Raw genomic sequence first — 20,839 nt, 5'->3', positions numbered from 1 at the left:
CCTCCCATTTTCTCCAAACCCACCCCTCGCCACACACACAATCTCTGTCTCTCCATCTCTCTGTGTGTGCCTCACTCTGTGTCTATGTCTCTCTCTCTCTCTCTGTTGTCTTGTCTCTGCCACCTCGCTGTGCACTTCTGTCTCTTTCTTTCTCTTTCACTCTGTCTCTTGTGTGTGCATGTGTGTGTGTGTGCGCGCGCTCCTCTCTGTCTCTCGTCTTGTCTCTGCCTCCCTCTGTGTGTGCTCTGCCGTTGTCTCTCCCCTGTCTCTCCGTCTCTCCCTGTGAACTTCTCCCTCTCCCCTGCCCCCGCCCCCGGCGCTCTGTCTTTCTCTGTGTCTCTCTTCCTCTCGCCGTGTGTTTATCTATCCGTGCATCTCCACCCGCTCAGCAGGCAGCATTGAGTTTTTTTTTAAAAGTTTAAAAATCTGTTTAAACCCAACCCATCCGCAATCAGACTGCATTTCTAATTCTCTCTCTCACACACACAGTCTGTCTCTTTCTCCTTCTCAGTCAATCCCCTTCCTCTCCTGTTCCTACTCACGCCGGCGGGGGGGCCCATGCCTCGGTGACGAGTCCACTGTCTGGAACCCTTTTCCCGGGAGGGGACTGAGGACCCAGCTGTTCTGCATCGGGATCAGCGTACCACGATCCGGGACCCCTACAGCCTCCAGCATGACCACTGGGCGAGGAGCAGGCATCCAGTCTGCTGGAGCGCTCGCTGCTCAGTGGCTCGGCCCTGCGCCGCCTTGGCCGGGAGCGGGGATCCGAGGTGGGAGAAGGCCTCTTCGCCCGGCTCCTGGGCACAGCTACCTGCCTGAACAATAAAATGTGAGACTGGATGAACACAGCAGGCCAAGATCTTGGATTCTCCAGCATCTGCAGTTCCCACTATCTCTGGTACCTGCCTGAACAGCTGCCTGGCACCGAACCCACCCCCTCTCCTCCCCTCCTCTCTCCCCGCCCCCTCCTCCATTCCCCACCCGCCCCTCCTCCTTCACCCCAACCCCCTCCTCCTACCCCCCGCCCCCTCCTCCTGCTCCCTCCCTCCATTCATCCATTCCTTCCTCCTGTCAGTCCTCGCTCCCTCCCTCCAGCCATCCATTCCTCCCTCGCTCCAGCCGTCGCACCCTCCCTCCCTCACTCCAGTCAGTCAAAACAACAAAGAAAATTACAGCACAGGAACAGGCCCTTCAGCCCTCCAAGCCTGCGCCGACCAAGATCCTCTGTCTGACCAGTCACCTATTTTCTCACGGTCTGTGTCCATTTGCTCCCTGCCCGTCCGTGTACCTGTCCAAATATATCTTAAAAGATGCTAATGTGCCTGCGTTGCCCACCTCTGCTGGCAATGCGTTCCAGGTGCCCACCAACCTCTGTGTAAAGAACTTGCCATGCATATCTCCCCTAAATTTTCCTCCTCTCGTCCACGTCCTTTTGGTAATGGACACAGTACTCTAAATGTGGCCGAACCACAGTCCAATACAACTGCAACATGACCTGCCAACTCTTGTACTCAATACCCTGTCCAATGAAGGAAAGCATGCCATATGCCGCCTTGACCACCCTGTTGACCTGCATTGTCACTTTCAGGGAACAATGGACCTGAACACCCAGATCTCTCTGTTCATCAATTTCCCCCAAAACTTTTCCATTTACTGTTTTGTTTGCCCTTGAATTTGATCTTCCAAAATGCATCACCTCGCATTTGCCTGGATTGAACTCCATCTGCCATTTATCTGCCCAACTCTCCAGTCTATCTCTGTTCTGTTGTAATCTCTGATAGTCCCCTTCACTATCTGCTTCTCCATTCCTCCCTTGTAGTGCGATTAGGCAAGACTTAGGAGGCATAGAATGGGTTAGCAAAATGCAGGGGATGGGGACAATTGAATTGTGGAGCTGGTTTAAGGAACAGATATTGCGTGTCCTTGAGAGGTACGTCCCTGTCAGGCAAGGAGGAAGCAATAAGCTAAGGGAACCGTGGTTTACTAAAAAAATTGTATCTCTTGTTCAGCTGAAGAGGGAGGCTGATGTGACGAGACCAGATGGTTCAGATGAGGTGATGGAGAGCTACAGATTAGTTAGGGAGGATTTAAAGAGAGAGTTAAGAAGAGCAAGGAGGGTACATGAGCAGACATTGGCAGGTAAATAAAGGAGAGCCCTAAAGCTTTCTATAGGTATGTGAGGAATAAGAGGATGACTGGGTTAGGCAAAGGGCCAGTCAAAGACAGAAGTGGGAAGTTGTGTGTGGACGCTGTGGAGATTGGAGAGGTGCTAAATGAATATTTCTCATCTGTTTTCACTGAGCGACAGGAGAATATTGCAGAGGAGGTGACTGAGTTACGGGCTACTAGAATTGAAAAGGTTACGGTTAGTAAGGATGAAGTGTTATCAATTTGACAACGTGTGAAGGTAGATAAAACCCCTGGGCCTGATGGGATTTTTCCGAGGATTGTCTGGGAAGCTAGGGAGGAGGTGGTGGAGCCTTTGGCCTTGATCTTGGAGTCCTCATTGTCTACAGATTTAGTACCAGAGGACTGGAGAAGTGCAAATGTTGTGCCCTTGTTCAAGAGGGGCAGTAAGAATGACCCAGGCAATTAAAGACCTGTGAGCCTTACGTCTGTTGTAGGAAAAATTTTGGAAAGGATTATAAGAGATAGGATTTATAATCATCTAGAAAGCAACAATGTGATTGGAGATCGTCAACATGGATTTGTCAAGGGCAGGTCGTGTCTCACAAACTTCATTGAGTGTTTTGAGAAGGTGACCAATCATGTGGATGAGGGTCGGGCAGTTGGCGTGGTGTACATGGACTTCAGTAAAGCCTTTGATAAGTTTCCCCATGGTAGGCTATTGGAGAAAATACAGAGGCACGGGATTGAGGGAGATTTAGCCATTTGGATTAGAAACTAGCTCTCAGTAAGAAGGCAATGAGTGGTGGTTGATGGAAAATATTCAGCCTGGAGTCTGATTACTAGTGGTGTGTCTCAAGGATCTGTTTTGAGACCACTGCTGTTGTCATTTTTATGAATGACTTGGATGCAGGCATTGGTGGATGGGTTAGTAAGTTTGCAGATGACACTAAAGACAATGGAGTGGTGGACATTGTGGAAGAATGTTGCAGGTTGAAGGGAGACTTGGATAAACTGCAAAATTGGGCCGAAAGGTGGCAAATGGAGATGAATACGGATAAATGTGAGTTGATTCACTTTGGGAGAAATAATAGGAAGGCAGGACACCGGGTCAACAGAAAGATTCTTGGTAGTGGAGATGAACAGAGGGATCTTGGTGTCCATGTACATAGGTTCCTGAAAACTGCCCCCCAGGTTGATAGTGCTGTTCAGAAGTCTGATGGTGTTTTAGGTTGCATTGGTAGAGGGATTGAGTTGCGGAGACGTGATGTCATTCTGCAACTCTGCAAAACGCTAGTGCAGCCTCGCTTTGAATATTGCATGGTCGCTCCATTACAGGAAGGATGTGGAATCGTTGCAACAGGTGCAGAGGAGATTTACCAGGATGTTGCCTGGTCTGGAGCGAAGGTCTTATGAAGAAAGGCTGAGGAACTTGGGTGTGTTCTCATTGGAGAGAAGGAGGCTGAGAGGGGATTTAGTAGAGACATACAAGATGATCAGTGGATTAGATAGGGTGGACAGTGAGAGTCTTTTTCCGAGGATGATGACTTCAGCTGGTACAAGGGGGCACAGCTACACATTGAGGGGTGATGGATTTAAGACAGATGTCAGAGGCAAGTTCTTTCCTCAGAGAGTGGTACGGGGGTGGAATGCTCTGCCTGCCAATGTAGTTAACTCAGCCACATGAAGGGCATTTAAACAGCCCTTGGATAAGCATATGGATGCTGATGGGACAGTGTAGGGGAATGGACTTAGATTAGTTCACAGGTCAGCGCAACATGGAGGGCCAAAGGGCCTGTTCTGCGCTGTGTTGTTCCATGTACTATTACAGTTCACAGATCACATTTAACACTAAAATGAGTGGTAGAGTAAAGAGGATAATGAAAATCTGCAGATGGACACAAAGTTGAAGTGAATGGACAAGGGTCTTGCAGATGGAGTGCAATGATGGTAAATGTGAGGCTATCCATTTTGGTAGCAATTAGGGCAAAATGGAGTATTACTTAAATGGTGAAAAATTGTAGCATGCTGCTATGCAGAGGGAGCTGGGCAACCTTGTGTATGAATCACAGAATGTTTGCAGATGCAGCTGGTAATTGAGGCAACAAATGGAATAGTGTCCCTTATAGCTCGAGTGATGCAGTTTAAAAATCGGGAGGGGATGCTCCAGTTGTCTAGGGTGCTGGTAAAGCTTGATGTAGAGTAGTTTGTACAGTTTTAGTCTCCTCACTTTAGAAAGGATGTGCTGGCACTGGAGGGGGTGCAAAGGAGTTTCACAAGAATGATTCCAGAATTGAAAATGTTGCTGTATGGGGAGAGATTGAGGAGACTAGGATTGCACTCACTGAAACTTCGAAGAATGAGGGGTGTTCTAATAGCAACTTTTAAAATGATGAAAGAAATAGATAGGAAAGAAACACGGAAGTTGTTTCCACTGATGGGTGAAATTACAACTGGGGGGCACAGCCTCAAAATAAGGGTGAACAGATTTAAGACTGAGTTGAGGATGAGCTGCTTCATCCAAAGGGTTGTGAATCTGTGGAATTCTCTGCTCAGTGAAACAGTTGAGGTTCCCTGATTGAATGTTTTAAAGGCCAAGACAGATAGATCTTTGAACAGGAAAGGAATTGAGGGTTATGGTGAATGGCGGGGCAAGTGGAGCTGAGTCCGCACAAAGATCAGCCATGACCTTATTGAATGGCGGAGTGAGCTGAAAGAGACAGATGACCTACTCCTGCTTTATTTCTTATGTCCGTATGTCCTTAGATTGCCATCCTTGTCATTCCTCCTTCCCTGGAATAGGCCAGTTCTGAACGCTGATCAGTAGGTCTTTAAATAACTCCCGTGTATCAAATGTCGACTTGTTCAATAAAAGCTCCTCCCAATGAATACTGCTCAGCTCCTACCTAATACTCCTTCCCCCAATTTAGTAGCTTCCCACAAGTTCCTGATTGTTCATAGCTATCTTAAAATGTAAGGCGAGGTGATCACCCTGTTTGAAGAAGCTCCTGGTTCAGTGTTTTTCCCCATGTGGGAGTCAGCTGCAGGTTTTCTTGTTCCAAGCTTGGGGAGGAAATGGCCCAGTGGTGGTATTGCTGGACTGTTAATTCAGAGATTTAGATAACATTCTGGGGACCTGTGTTCAAATCACAGCACAGCAGATGGTGGAATTTGAATTGAACATCAAAGAAAATCATGAATGAAGAATCTAATGATGACCATGAATCCATTGCCAAATGTCAGAAAAACCCAACTGCTTCACTGATGTCCTTTAGAAAAGCAAACTGCCATCCTTACGAGGTCTGGCCTACTTGTGACTGAAGACCCACAGCCATATGATTGACTCTGAACTGTCCCCTGGGCAACGAGGGATGGACAATAAACACTGCGTAGCTAGTGATGTCCTCCTCCCATTAACAAATAAATAAAATTGGATTCTACATCTTCTGATTGAAGATTGTTTCTTGTTCTCTCAGTAATTTCATCGCTTACAGTCAGTTTCCCTCCTGCCTGTCTTTTTGGAATGTCACGTAGCCCTGCACATTTACCTCCAGTGTTGATCTCCTTATAGCCATGTCTTTGTAATAGCTCTCAAATCATGCCCGTCAACCTGTATGTGTGCTCTTAATTTGTTGATTTTGTTCTGAATACAATGAGCACGCAAGCAAAGAGTCATTAATTTAGCTTTATAACTTTATTTGACCTCTTGACACTATTTACAGCTGTTTTCTGTTTCTACATGCTGTCTTTTCCAGTCCCATGCTGAGTATTGTTATCCCAATAGTTCTTTAATGTCAGTGTGTGTGTATTCCTGGGCGAATATGCTCGTGTGGTCTACGGAGTTGTGGAGGTCGCAGTTCTAGGACAGCCATTTCATGGGCCTCTGCTGCAGCTAAGAAGAAAAGACAATCTCTTGCTCTGAGCTCTGCAAACCAGGGCGATGTCAAAAAGAAACAAGGTCAAAAGAGTTTCAACAAGAATCTCAAAATTAACTGCTGAATTCATATCAGCATTACAGGGATCGCCCAACTTAGTGGCCACAACATCCCACTTTCTATTCTTCACAAACAATCCAAATTCTGAACTATCCGTATCCCTCTTAACTTTTATGTTTTTTGAGCTAATTTCTTGTGTCTAACTTGTGCATATTTGTGGTGCCTTATGACTTCTTGCGTTTAGCAATTGATAAACTCACTCTCTCTTGAATTGAGTAAAACCTAGTTTTATAGGATCCCCAGTGTGGAAACAGGCCATTCAGTTCCACAAGTCCACAGCAACCCTACAAAGAGCATCCCACCCAGACCCATCCCCATTCCCTACTCTATCCCTGTCAGCCTGCATTTCCAATGGCGAATATACCTAACCTACATATCCGTGGGCAATGTGGGTAATTCAGCATTCCCAATCCACCTAACCTACATGTTTCTGGACTGGTCAAAACAATGATTCGATATGAATTAGTTAGAATGCAGCTGTTGACTGTCATCTTCCATCCCTGTGTTGGAGCGAGATTTAACATTCAAGATCAAAAATGAAACACTTGAACAAGGTAGTTCAAATTGCGGTTGTTGACTTGCTCGCCGAGTTGGCTTGTTTTCATTGAGACGTTTCGTCACCATGATCAATGACATCATCACTAGAGCCTCCAACAAAACAATGTTACTCTACTCTGTCTGGAATTTATACTGTCCGGTCTGTTACCATGAGTACTGTCATTTCGGGTTTTGATCTGTCTGGGTTTGTATGTGGGGGCCCAATTGTATCTGCTTGTTGGTTGCATTATGGGTGGAGAATCACGCCTCTCATACAAAACTGGGTCAAGGTAACCATAGTAGCCCAAGCCAAGCATAGACATGCAGAGGAATCCGAGAGGCATGGTTCTCAACCCATTCTCCAGCCTCACATTCTTGGTCTCTTCTATTTGAATATGATCACTCAACCATATCCTTTATGACAAACAACAGTCTTACATCACAAAATCTTCAGACAGGACTGCCCAGACAGATCCACTTGTTCTCATGATATCATCTTTTGCTGGAGGGATTCCGAAATGTCTACATTCTTCCTCAACTGAGCATCCTTGCGTTCGTGGTTGACAGAGATCTCAGCCATGTCCAACCCATGTCCTACACTTTGGCCTCACCCCTGATGAGGTACCCTGGTCCTCAATGACCAACCCATCAATATCCACATCGAGAAGAACATCAGCCACGATTTCTAACAAGATCCCACCACCAAGCATATATTCCCCTCCCCTCTCTTGTGAGCCTTACGCAGGGACCATTCCGTCGGGACACCTCGATCCACTCCTTATCCATTCTCAACAGCTCCCCATAACCCAACAGCACTTTCCATGCCACCACAGAAGGCATAACATCTGCCCATTTACTTCCTCCTGCTTCACTATCCAAGGCTTCCAGGGGAAGCAGCGATTTACCCACACTTCACTCAATCTAGTCTACTGTATTCACTGCTCACAATATGGTCTCCTTCTGCATCGGGGAGACGAAACACAGACTGACCAACCGCTTGGCAGAACACCTATATTCTGGCCGTAAGAATGGCCCCAGGTTTCCAATTGCCTGTCACCTGAGCGCCCCATCATGATCCCTGTCCAAAATCTCTGTCTCAGGCTTGCTGCAGTGCTCCAGTGAGTGCAAGCTAGAAGAAAAAAACCTCATGTGTGCTTTGCAGAACACCTCCGCTCGGTTCGCAGTAAACAGCAGCACCTCACAGTCGCGAACGGTTTTAGCTCCCCCTCCCATTCCTTAGACGACATGCCCATCATGGGCCTCCTGCAGTGCCACAATGATGCCACCCGAAGGGTGCAGAGGAACAGCAACTCATATTCCACTTGGGAACGCTGCAGCCCAATGGTATCGATGTGAACTTCACAAGCTTCAAAATCTCCCCTCCCGCCACTGCATCCCAAAACGAGCCCAGCTTGTCCCGCCTCCCTAACCTGTTCTTCCTCTCACCTATCCTCTCCTCCCACCTCATGCTGCACCTCCATTTCGTACCAACTGACCTCATCCCATCTCCTTGACCTGTCTGTCCTCCCTGGACTGACCTATCCTCTCCCGACCTTCCCACCTATACTCTCCTCTCCACCTATCTTCTTTTCTCTCCATCTTCGGTCCGCCTCCCCCTCTCTCTCCCTATTTATTTCGGAACCCTGTCCCCATCTCCCTCTCTGATGAAGGGTCTCGGCCCGAAACGTCAGCTTTTGTGCTCCTGGGATGCTGCTTGGCCTGCTGTGTTCATCCAGCTTCACACTTTGTTATCTTGGATTCTCCAGCATCTGCAGTTCCCTTTGTCTCTGAATAAAGGAGAAGGTAGGTGAAGAGGAGACAGACAGGTTAAAGAGGCGGCGGATAGAGCCAGTAAAGATGAGTGTATGTGGGCAGTTAGGGAGGGGATCGGTCAGTCCAGGGAGGACGACCAGGCCAAGGGGGTGGAGCTGAGGCTGGTAGGTAGGAGATGGGGGTAGGGCTTGAGGTGGGAGAGTGGACAGGTGGGAGGAATGACAGGTTAGGGAGGTGGGGATGAGCTGCGCTGGTTTTGGGATGTAGGTGGGGAGGGGAAATTTTGAAGCTTGTGAAGTCCACACTGGTACAATTAGGCTGCAGGGTTCCCAAGCAAAATAAGTGGTACTGTTCCTGCAACCTTTGAGTGGCATTGTTGTGGCACTGCAAGAGGCCCAGGATGGGCAGATGGAATTATGGTGTTGAAGGTGGAGATGTGGTCAATAAGTAGAAGCTTGACGTAGATGCCCTTGTTATCTGGACGTTCCAGAGATGTGTGTAAAGCCAAGGAGAGGGCATCTGCCATGGATCTGCTGCATCAGTAGGTGAATTGCAGTGGATCAAGGTAATGTGGGAGGCTGGAGTTGATGTGACCCATGACCAACCTCTCAAAGCACTTCATAGTGATAAATATGGATGTCAGAGCCACTGGGCAGTCGTCATTGAGGCTTTTGAAAAAAATTGCTGACATTCAGTGCGGGGATCTTAAAGCATTAGCACGAACATCAGAAAATTGGAGAAGCCTCGAGCATATGAGCACAGGTAGCTGAGGGTAGGGAGGGCGTGAATTACAGAAATCCAAGAGGGCAAGATACAGAGAGAGAGAGAGAGAGAGAGACAGAGATCATAGTGAACAAATGATTGGCCTGGTAGGCAGTGGAAAATACATGATTTTACATGGAACATGCAGATATCTTCGAAAAACAGTACATTGAGTTTTGGAAATTAGCGTTATAGTTGATTTGGAGTGAACCAAGTTACTGTTCAGTTTGGTTGTGGCTTTTGATGAAGGGATGGTCCATCTGAGATTGAAATTGGAGGGAGATTTCAGGATTTTTTCATGTTCTTGTCTTTCTGTTATGCCCCGAGGTAAAAAGCATTGGAAATGCTGTTAATTTTTTGCACGGCGAGCTGCAGAATATTAACCAGTCTCACACCATTGCCATCACCTTGCCCTTGCAGATGCGGATAAAGTTCTCCAAGCTGACAGAAATTGAAAGCACTCGCATCCTGTGACGATGGTAAGTTTACTTTCTTAAAAAAAAAATGCTTGCAGCTTAATGAGCATAATAAAGAGCACAGGGGCTCTGGTTAACACTGCTGCCTCATGGCACCAACAACTTGGGTTCAATTCCGCCCTTGGGTCACTGTCTGTGTGGAGTTTGCACATTGTCCATGTGTCTGCATGGGTTTTCTCCGGGTGCTCGAGTTTCCTCCCACGGTGAAAAGATGTGCAAGTTAGGTGCAAGTTAGGTGGATTGGCCATGCTAAATTTCCCAAGGTGTTCAGTGATGTGTAGGTTAGGTGAGTTATAGGTGGATGGGTCTGGGTGGGATGCTTTGAGGGGCAGTGTGGACGTGTTGGGCTGACGGACCTGCTTCCACATTGTAAGGATTCCCTGAATCATGATTCTATCATTTTACTGAGCGCAAAGGTACAATATTAGCCGGTCATATTTGTCTCACCTCTTTACACATTGACAAGAAAGCTTTAATTTTAGTTTCTATGCATTTGCAACGTGTCTGCTGTCTCTAACAAGGCTGACTATATCTCCTTCTCTAACGCGCATCTCCTGTCCCCTAACACCAAGAGGTGACACTTGCTTTTCGTTTCGTACAATCAGTAAAACAATAGCCTCCATGTTACAGCCAGCGGCTTCTCTTAATGCTCACACACGGTTCTTTTTTTCCTCCAGGTATTGACCACTCATCATTTCTTCTTCCTCATCTCATCTCTCTCTCACGCTCTCTCTCTCTCTCTCTCTCTCTCTCTCTCTCTCTCTCTCTCTCTCTCTCTGTCATTATCTCTCCTCTCCCTGTTATCCCCCATCACTTGACTCACAGGCACAAACAGAAGTTCACAGTCACACTGTGTTGCACATGCATATCCTATCCCTCATGCTCAAACATACTATCCATACACACACAGAACCAGGAACACAGTCTCTCACTCACACATTCTGTCACATTCTCACTCATTCATACTCCGTACTGTCACACAGTCAAGCACGGTCTTGCACACATGCTGTGGCATACTTGCATGCACTGTCGCAGGATCTTTTGCCAATGCTCATACTCTCAAGTACACACAGACACACCCCCCCCCCCGACAAATCTCTCCCTCACACACTTATGCTTGCAAATTTGCTTGCTCTCAAAGTCACTCGCTCTCACAGACACTCTCACAGCCTCATGCATGCTTGTAACACTCCCTCCTTGTGCTAATTCTTTTCACACACTCTCAAGCACAGACACTGGCGCACACATTCTGTCGTGCGCACACTCACACTTTCATGCACCATCTTTGCACTCTTGAACACAATCATATGCTCACCTCTCTCTCGCACACAGTCAATTTGATTTGAGTCATCATTGTCACTTGTGCCTTGGTACACTGAGAAGTTTTCTTATGCATGCAGTACAGACAGATCATACCATACAAAGTGCATTCGTGAAATGGAACATTGTACATCTTCTCTGTAGCTGTCACTGAGAGCGAGATCCAAAGGGCCTGTTCTGTGCTGTACTGTTCTATGTTCTATGTTCTAGATTTAAAATTTTAAGTGTTCTATTCAGATCCCCAATAACAGCGGTGAAGATGCAGTTCTTGAATCTTTTCACACATGTATACAAACTTTTTTACATCTTCCCTTCAGTCAAAGGTAGAAGAGAGTGTAATTGTTGGGTGAGAAGGGCCTTTGATTTTGTCAGTGGGTTTCCCGAGGCAGTGGCAAGTACAGGTGGAATCAATGAATGGAAGGCTGGTTTGCATAATGGACAATGCTGTGTTCACGACTCTGTAGTTTCTTATGACCTGAGGAAGAGCTGTTGCCAAACCATGCTGTGATAGGTTGCTTTCTATGGTACATCAATAATTGTTGTCCTTGTGGACACACTGAATTGCCTGAGCCTCTTGGGGAAATAGAGACATTGGTGTGCTTTTTTGCCCATTGTGACGATCTGGGTGGACCAGGAGAGATCGTTGGTGATCAACACTCTCAACTATCTCCACCTCAGCAACATCTCTCTCACTGTCTGATGCAGGCGCGCTCACACTCACATTCTGTCGCCCATTCTGTCTGTCTGTCTGTCTGTCTCTCCCTCATCGCCCATCTCTCTCGCTCTGTCTGTCGTGCGCTCGCTCTCTCCAATTCTGCCTGGAAGAAGAAAGGCAAGAGCCATAATAAATAGGGATTGTTCAGCTAGAGGAACCATGCTGTGATATGCATCCAGATAGGATGCTTTCTCTGGTACATCAATGAAAGTTGTCTTTGTGGACACACCAAACTGCCTTAGCCCCCTGGCAAGTAGAGACAAATGGTGTGCTTTTTTGCCCATTGCGACGATCTGGGTGGACCAGATTTTGCACAGTCATACCTGTGACTCCATTGTGGCATATTAACCAGGTCAACAATGTCATTAAGGGGATCCTGAAGGAGGAGGACCCTAAGACACAGCTCGATGTACACATTGGTAAGATGAGTGATTTGGTTTGGGGTAACGCTTGCACCAAGCGTTCCGAGAGCTAGGCAGTGGATTAAATAGCAGGACCTGTAAAGTTGTAATCTCTGGATTATTCCTGGTGCCACATGCTGAGAAGGCAAGAAAAAGGGGAAGAAAACAGATGAATGCTTGGCTCAAGTGTTTGTGTTTGGGGAGGGATTTAGACTCCTGGATCTGAAGGAGAATTTGTGAGGATGGTATGTCCTCTACAAGTGGGCTGGTCTGCAGCTGCAGCAGAAAGGAACCAAAATCCTTGCACAAGGGTTTGCTAATGTTGTGAGGAATTTAAGCTATCGGCCTTGCAAGCAGTGGGCAGTTGAAGAGCAGGGAATTCACTGAGGGGTGAGAAGCTAATAAAATAATAATTATATTCTGGGATTTCAACTGCACAACATTAATTGAGATTAGACAAAAGTTTGACTTGGGAAATAATTCTTTAAATACATTTGATAGATTATTTTACATGAACATGGAGATGAGCTTGTAAGGCACAGTGCAATGCTGGACCTATTTCTGGGACACAAAGCCAGTGTTCCTTTGGCCCTCGATGTTGCGCCGACCTGTGAACTAATCTTAACCCATCCCCCAACACTATCCCATCATCATCCATATGCTTATCCAAGGACTGTTTAAATGCCCCCAATGTGGCTGAGTGAACTACATCAGCAGGCAGGGCGATCCTTACCGCTCTCCGACTAAAGAACCTGCCTTTGACATCTATCTCAAATCTATTATCGCTCAATGCGTAGCTCTGCCCCCTCAGACAAGCTGATGCCACCATCCTCAGAAAAAGACTCTCACTGTCCACACTATCTAGTCCACTGATCATCTTGTATGTCTCTATTAAATCCCCTCTGAACCTCCTTCTCTCCAATGAGAACAGACCCAAGACCCTCAGCCTTTCTTCCTCAGACCTTCGCTGCAGAGCAGGCAACATCCTGGTAAATCTCCTCTGAACCTTTTCCAATGCTTCTACATCCTTCCCGTAATGGGGTGACCAGAAATGCACGCAGTATTCCAAGTAAGGCTGCACTAGCTACATCTTTTAATTTACTAGCACAGAGTACATCGCGTGCAGGATACCTATTGACCTTTAGCCCCATTAGTTTCCCTAGCACCTCTTCTCTGGTGATATTTCCTGTCTTCTTTTTGCCCCTTGTTAATTAAGTAATTTTGAGATGCTATTTGTGTCTTTTGCTGTGCAGACTGGTATAAAGTATTTATTTGTCTCATTTGCTATTTCCTGATTCCCCATTATTATTTTTGCCGCCTCCATTCTTTAAGGGATCTGCTTTCACTTTGACCTCTTCCTTCATTTGTTTAAATAAGCTCTTATTGTCTGTTTCTTTTCTATTTCTCGGCTTTGAAATCTTTCCTTATTTCTGGTTTTCTACTAACCTTGGGCACTGACTGTTGAATTGGCAGAACATTGGAGAGAATGCTTAGGATATGAAATTTTTGGTCTGATAAATAGTACTCGACATGGTGCTGTTGCCTCCGCTCCTGCTCAGGTCTCTCCCAGTTGAAATGCCAAATGTGAGCCTGCCCATGCTCTTCACAGCTGCCCTGCAGCATTAAATGGCTGGAGGCAGGACAGCGGGCACCCTCTTGGATGGAAGTTCTATCTTGTAGAACTCCTGGCCACTTAGAGCCCAGAAGAGTCTGAAGTTGCTGATGGCTGGATGGCGGGTCCCCGACTAGAGGTGCGGAGTGGTCGAGGGTTGTTAGGGGTTTTTAAAAGGTTGGATGAGAGTTTAAGGGCATGAAGTGCCTAGGATCAGGCCAAGGGGCCTGTGAACGATGTTCCCCTACCAACTCACTTTTTCTAGACTGGATTGTGCATGTAAAGCTGACTGTCTTTCTGATTGACATCTATCTCCTGACACAATAGAGGGGATCCCTTAAATTGCCATCAATTAGTCTCAGGAGGTCAAAGGATAGGCAGGCTGCTTGACAGTTCCCCAGAACTTTCACACATGTACGCACAGTGCCCTCCAGATTTTGTGTGTTCTTCCCACCTTCGTATCTGTGGGATGGGGCTGTATAATCGAGCTCATAAGAAGTTATCCTGAGCCTTGAAATAGGACTGGAATGATGCAGCCAAATCTGGTGACTAAACTTCAAGACTAATAATTTTGGTAGTCTTGAATAATAATAATGAAATTTACCCAACTTGTTTTAAGAATGTGACATTTTATCATCAAATTTAGCTAATGCTGTTTTCATTGGAGTACAGGGGATTAATAAGTAGTGAATCGAGACATGAGGGATTACGATAGGTTGGGATAAGATAAACGTGGAAAAGCTGTGTTCCCATGGCTAATGGATGATGTTACAAGGAGAAGGGAATGCATTCATGTTTTGGGGAAAAGATGTAGGGGGATGTAAAGAGGAATTTTTTTGAAAGCAGTGAATGTTTCTGCCTGGCATTCGATGTTTTGACAATGTTTGCCAGATTTTGTTGGCATCTTGTGAACTAACATTGAATTGATACTTGCTTAACTACTCATTGTTTTTGGTAGACACTGTAGAACATACCATATGTATGGCAAAATAGCAAAATTACAAGAGAAATCTAGTTCAAAACCTAGGTAACAGAGCACCTTTTTAAAATTAACAAGAACGTGTCATTAACACACTTAATAGCTGCGACATAGTGTGATTTAAAAGAATGCTGATAACCCGAAGTGAAGTAGGGGTTGTAAGATCCACTGTTTGAAACGAGTGAAGAGCCAATTAGATTGTACTTTGGATTTGGATGTAATGAGAATGCACGCCGGTTGAAAGAGATGGATGTTTTAGGTTAAATTGTTGTGAGTGCTGCTTCATAAATATCAAGGAGGGCTTCATAACATATAAAGCTACTGTTCCTCCACCATTGTTCCACAGAAATTACTGAAGCAAACAACAGAATATGACCAGCATCACTGACGGTTCCCTAGTTAGATTTGACATTTTACATTTGAGAAGGAAATGGCCTGTTTCCATCATTCCAGAGTACTTTTGTGAATCATTGTATTTATTTCTAGGCCAAATAAAGGAATTAATTTTATTTAATAGATCCAATAAGTTAAAACTGTAATCGAAGTTAGTTTTCTTCCTCCTTTGTAGTGGATCTGTTGGAGTTGCACACAGCACAATGTGTCTTCGATCAACACAAATTGACACAAAACGAGCAACTTCTAAATGTGACTGAAGTAATCAACTGTTCAACGACCATTTATGATGGTTTGGAACAAAATCACAAAAACTAGGTCAATGTGCCACTCTGTGTCGACATGTATCTGAACTGGCTGCTGAACGTCTTTGATACGTATGTATGATTTACACTTGAATGTAGTATGTTTAGATTGTCCTAAGGTGCATTAAACTGCTTCCTGCATATTGGATTTTGATATATGCATGATCAGTTAAGTAAATGTGAAGATTGTCGACTGATTAAAATCAACCCTGGCATTGTTGACAGAAAGTTTCAGTGTGTTCTAATTTCATTTCAGTGAAAGAAATAATGTAGTTAAAAGTTTTAGCGACTTTTGTTTTAAATCATAAAATTGAAACTGATATACTTTTGATTCCTTTTGGTCAGATCTGTACAGGATCATGTAGACATCTCGACACTCTGATTGCAATGCTCTTCACGGTTACAAATGTTAGTGCTGGAGAATGACGTGTATAATGCGCACAATATGAACATCATCCAGTTAATGTCAAGGAATAAACGGCCAGATGTTGAATAAAATTTTGTGACCGTCAATCTCGTAGAGTCATACAGCATAGAAACACCATATCTATGCCTACCAACAAACACCAAACTGCACTAATCTCATTTATCTACACTTGGTCCAGAGCCTACTTTGACCTAGCATTTTAAATGCTCATCCCAGATGCTTTTTAAATGTTGAGAATACCTGCCTCTACTTGCCCTCTCAGGCAGCGTGCTCCATACGTCTACCAGTTTTGACATGAAAAAGCTTTTCCTCAGACTTCCTCACCTTAAACTTGTGCCATCTGGTTTCATCCTCACCTTAAACTTGTGCCATCTGGTCTTAGACACATGTGCCGTGGGGAAAGAATTCTCACAATGTATTCTGCCTGTGCCTGTCATAATTTTCTATGCCTCAATCAGATCAGAGGAATTGAGTATAAGAGCAAAGTGGTCCTTCTGCATCTGTACAGGGCCCTGGTGAGACCACACCTGGAATACTGTGTGCAGTTTTGGTCTCCCAATTTGAGGAATGACATTCTTGCTATTGAGGGAGTGCAGCATAGGTTCACAAGGTCAATTCCCGGAATGGCGGGACTATCATATGTTGAAAGATTGGAGCGACTGGGCTTGTGTCCTCTCGAGTTTAGAAGGATGAGAGGGGATCTGATTTAGATGGATAGGATTATTAATGGATTGGACATTGTGGAGGCAGGAAGCATTTTTCTGCTGATGGGTGAGTCCAAGAGGGAGAGAGAAAACAGGGAATTGTAGACCGGCTAGCCTGATGTCAGTGGTGGGAACGATGCTGGAGTGAATTATAAAAGATGAAATTACAACTCATTTGGATAGCCGTAACAGGATAGGTCAGAGTCAGCATGGATTTACAAAGGGGAAATTGTGCTTGACGAATCTTCTGGAATTTTTTGAGTATGTAACTATGAAGATAGACAAGGGAGAACCAGTGGATGTAGTGAACCTGGACTTTAAGAAAGCCTTTGATAAAGTCCCACCTCGGAGACTAGTGAGCAAAGTCAGGGCACATGTTATTGGGGGCAAAATACTGACTTGGATTATAAATTGTCTGGCTGACAGGAAACAAAGAGTCGTGATGAACGGGTCCCTTTCGGAATGGCAGGCAGTGGCCAGTGGGGTACCACAAGGTTCGGTGCTGGGACCACAGCTGTTTACAATATCCATTAATGATAGAGATGAAGGCATTAAAAGTAATCTTAGCAAATTTTCCAATGACACAAAGCTGGGTGGCAGTGTGAAATGTGAGGAGGATGTTATGAGAATACAGGATGACTTGGAATGGCTCGGTGAGTGGACGGATGGCTGACAGATGCAGTTTAATGTTAATAAATGTGTGGTTATCCACTTTTTTGGTAGCAAGAACAGGAAGGCAGATTACTATCTCAATGGAGTCAAGTTGGTAAAGGGGAAGTACAATGTGATCTTGGTGTTCTTGTACATTAGTCAATGAAAGCAAGCATGCAGGTACAGCAGACAGTGAAGAAAGCCATTGGCATGCTGGCCTTCATAACAAGAGGAATTGAGTATAGGAGCAAAGACGTCCTTCTGCAGCTGTACAGGGACCTAGCTTAGAAGGATGAGAGGGGGTCTGATTGAGATGCAGAAGATTATTAAAGGATTGGACACTCTGGAGGCAGGAAGCATGTTTCTGCTGATGGGTGAGTCCAGAACCAGAGGTTCTGTTCAAAAATAAGGGGTAGGCCATTTAGAACAGAGTTGAGGAAAACCTTCTTCACTCAGAGAGTGGTGGATATATGGAATGCTCTGCCCCAGAAGGCTGTGGAGGCCAAGTCTCTGGATAGTTTCAAGAAAGAGATGGATCGATCTCTTCAAGATAGTGGAATCAAGGGTTATGGGGATAAGGCAGGGACAGGATACGGATTGTGGATGATCAGTCATGATTATAATGAATGGTGGTGCTGGCTTGAAGGGCCGAATGGCCTACTCCTGCACCTGTTGTCTGTTATAAAAGTTAATTGTAGAAGAATGATTAAGATGGTCCCATATATATGGTGTTGGCAGCTGGTTCACATTGGGAAAACAACATGGTTGATCTTGATTCTACTCCTACTTGTTACACAGAAGCCTCTTCGAGCAACAATTCTTGAATGCCACAATGATGCCACCCGAAGGTTGCAGGAACAGCAACTCATATTCAGCTTGGGAACCCTGCAGCCCAATGGTATCAATGTGGACTTCACCAGCTTCAAAATCTCCCCTCCCCCCACTGCACCACACAACCTGCCCAGCTCTTCCCCTCCACCCACTGCATCCCAAAACTAGTCCAACCTGTCTCTGCCTCCCTAACCTGTTCTTCCTCTCACCCATCCCTTCCTCCCACCCCAAGCCGCACCTCCATCTCCAACCTACTAACCTCATGCCACCTCCTTGACCTGTCCGTCTTCCCTGGACTGACCTATCCCCTCCCTACCTCCCCACCTATACTCTCCTCTCCACAAACTATCTTCTTTACTCTCCATCTTCGGTCCGCCTCCCCCTCTCTCCCTATTTATTCCAGAACCCTCACCCCATCCCCCTCTCTGATGAAGGGTCTAGGCCCGAAACGTCAGCTTTTGTGCTCCTGAGATGCTGCTGGGCCTGCTGTGTTCATCCAGCCTCACATTTTATTATTCTTGAATGTTGATGGGACGTTGAAATGCAGGTAGATTATCGTGATCACTTGTTGAAAATGGATAGCAGCTAGTAGTTCTCTTTCGTCTCAACTAGTGACCAGTAGGCAACGGTCAAACAGTACCTAACCCAGAGGACACAAGCTCCTCTGAGACATGATGTTAGTTGAGTCTCATGAATAACTACCTGCAGATGGACTATCTGCAGATAAAGCATGGTATTAAATCTCACATATACTGCTCTCAACCGTTTTAATCAAAGTATTTATCACTCGTTGTATAGAAACAGATCACAAAACTGAAATGGCATATGCACAAATGCCAGCATAGAAGTTCTATACAGTAGCATTTTGTTTAAAGTTGTATTTGTAAAATAAAAGGGTGAAGTATGAACTTTCACAAATCATATTAACATGCTGTAGAAATCTGTGGAAGTGAGAAATTTGTTTTTTGATTCAATACATGTCTGACAAATGACAATTCAAAGAGATCTTTGTTTCAGCTGGAGTGGGTTGTGGAGTCGACCTCATTAGGGGCATTTAAGTGACTATTTGACAGGCATATGGGTGTTAATACAAGATAGGGGTGGAGGTTAGATAGACCTGAGGTTTAGGGTAAAAGTTCAGCACAACATCATGGGCTGAAGGGCCTGTACTGTTCGATGTTCTAAGTATCTTATGCTGTATTCAAATAAGTAAAGTCAGTCAGTGACATTCTGTAACTTCCTTTTCCAGGGGTAGGAGTGTTTCTTTGAAAATTGGCTTGATGTGTCTGTCCAAGGGTCATCTGGAGGAAAAAATACAAGTGTAAGTACTAAATCTATCATTGCTGATACACATGTAAACTGTAGATTTAACTGTACGTAAACTTTGTTTAACAAACTAGCCCACTCAATAAACTGACAAAAATTACACACCAGATGTTTACTGTATTCTCATCATCTCTGTGATGTCTGGTGAGGGTGCAAGTGAGAAGGCTCCCTGCCAGTAAGTTTGAGTTAAGGCGAAGTTGCATCATTACTGAAGTTATTTATGCTGTAAATGAAGGAGAACAGTAATGTGTATATCCCATGCATTATGTTCCTGTTATTGAGTGTGTGTTTTTTGTGTGTGTGGAAATATCGATCAACTGGAATTTTTGATTATTCAGCCCATTCCTGGTACCACGGGTACTGTTTAACAAAAGGTTTGCTGTCTTAGTATATTTCTCTATTTAGTCACTGCCACTATTAATGTTAAGTTATAGCGTGGTCTTTGCAGAATCTGCACAAAAAATCAGTCAAGTGGAGAAATGCCTCAAAGAAAAGCTGTGTAATTATAGAGTCATGGATGTTTGTTGCACAGGAGGAGGCCGTGTGGTCTGTCGTTACTGCACGACTCAACAAAGATCTGTCTACATTGAACTCACAGTACATTGATTTCCTTTTTGATTGTTTGACCCATAGCCCTGGAGCCTACAGCAACAGAAGTGAATATCTAAATACTGCTTAAATATTCAGACACTTTCTGAATCAGCCACACTTTCCGTCAGTGAGTTCATGTCAACTAATGGAAAAAGCAGCTTCCAGTTATCCTTTCTATGCCCTTCAAAATCTTAAACACCTTTTACCAGGTCCCCTTGTCTGCTCCAATCTTGGCATCGGTCAGATGGGCAGGTCAGTGGCAGATTGATATAGCCTGAAGAAGGAATAAGATAAGAGAGTACTTAATGTGGCAAAGCCTGTCGTGCCCGATGGAGGTCAGCAACGGCAGTCAGCAGTGAAGTCCACTGGCAAGGATGGGCGGGTTTTAGCCCAGCGCAGGGAATACAAACCATCACGGGGGAAGCCTCGTTCAGAGTGTCTGCAAACTCGTGGCTTAGGAAAGGACTGTAATAGAACATAGAACATAGAACAGAACAGTACAGCACAGAACAGGCCCTTCAGCCCACAATGTTGTGCCGACCATTGATCCTCATGTATGCACCCTCAAATTTCTGTGACCATATGCATGTCCAGCAGTCTCTTAAATGACCCCAATGACATTGCTTCCACAACTGCTGCTGGCAACGCATTCCATGCTCTCACAACTCTCTGTGTAAAGAACCCGCCTCTGACATCCCCTCTATACTTTCCACCAACCAGCTTAAAACTATGACCCCTCATGCTAGCCATTTCTGCCCTGGGAAATAGTCTCTGGCTATCAACTCTATCTATGCCTCTCATTATCTTGTATACCTCAATTAGGTCCCCTCTCCTTTTCTCCAATGAAAAGAGACCGAGCTCAGTCAACCTCTCTTCATAAGATAAGCCCTCCAGTCCAGGCAGCATCCTGGTAA

At 45.2% G+C, this 20,839-nt stretch overlaps 1 pseudogene; it reads left to right on the top strand.

The window, feature by feature from the left end:
• The window catches only part of LOC132208860 (utrophin-like), a 143,409-nt pseudogene that overhangs the window by 90,212 nt on the left and 32,358 nt on the right, over positions 1–20,839 (top strand).

Source organism: Stegostoma tigrinum, unplaced genomic scaffold, assembly GCF_030684315.1.
Source record: "Stegostoma tigrinum isolate sSteTig4 unplaced genomic scaffold, sSteTig4.hap1 scaffold_55, whole genome shotgun sequence".
NCBI lineage: Eukaryota > Metazoa > Chordata > Chondrichthyes > Orectolobiformes > Stegostomatidae > Stegostoma > Stegostoma tigrinum.
Note: the sequence above shows the minus strand (reverse complement) of the source record. Positions and strands in the feature narration are given on the sequence as shown.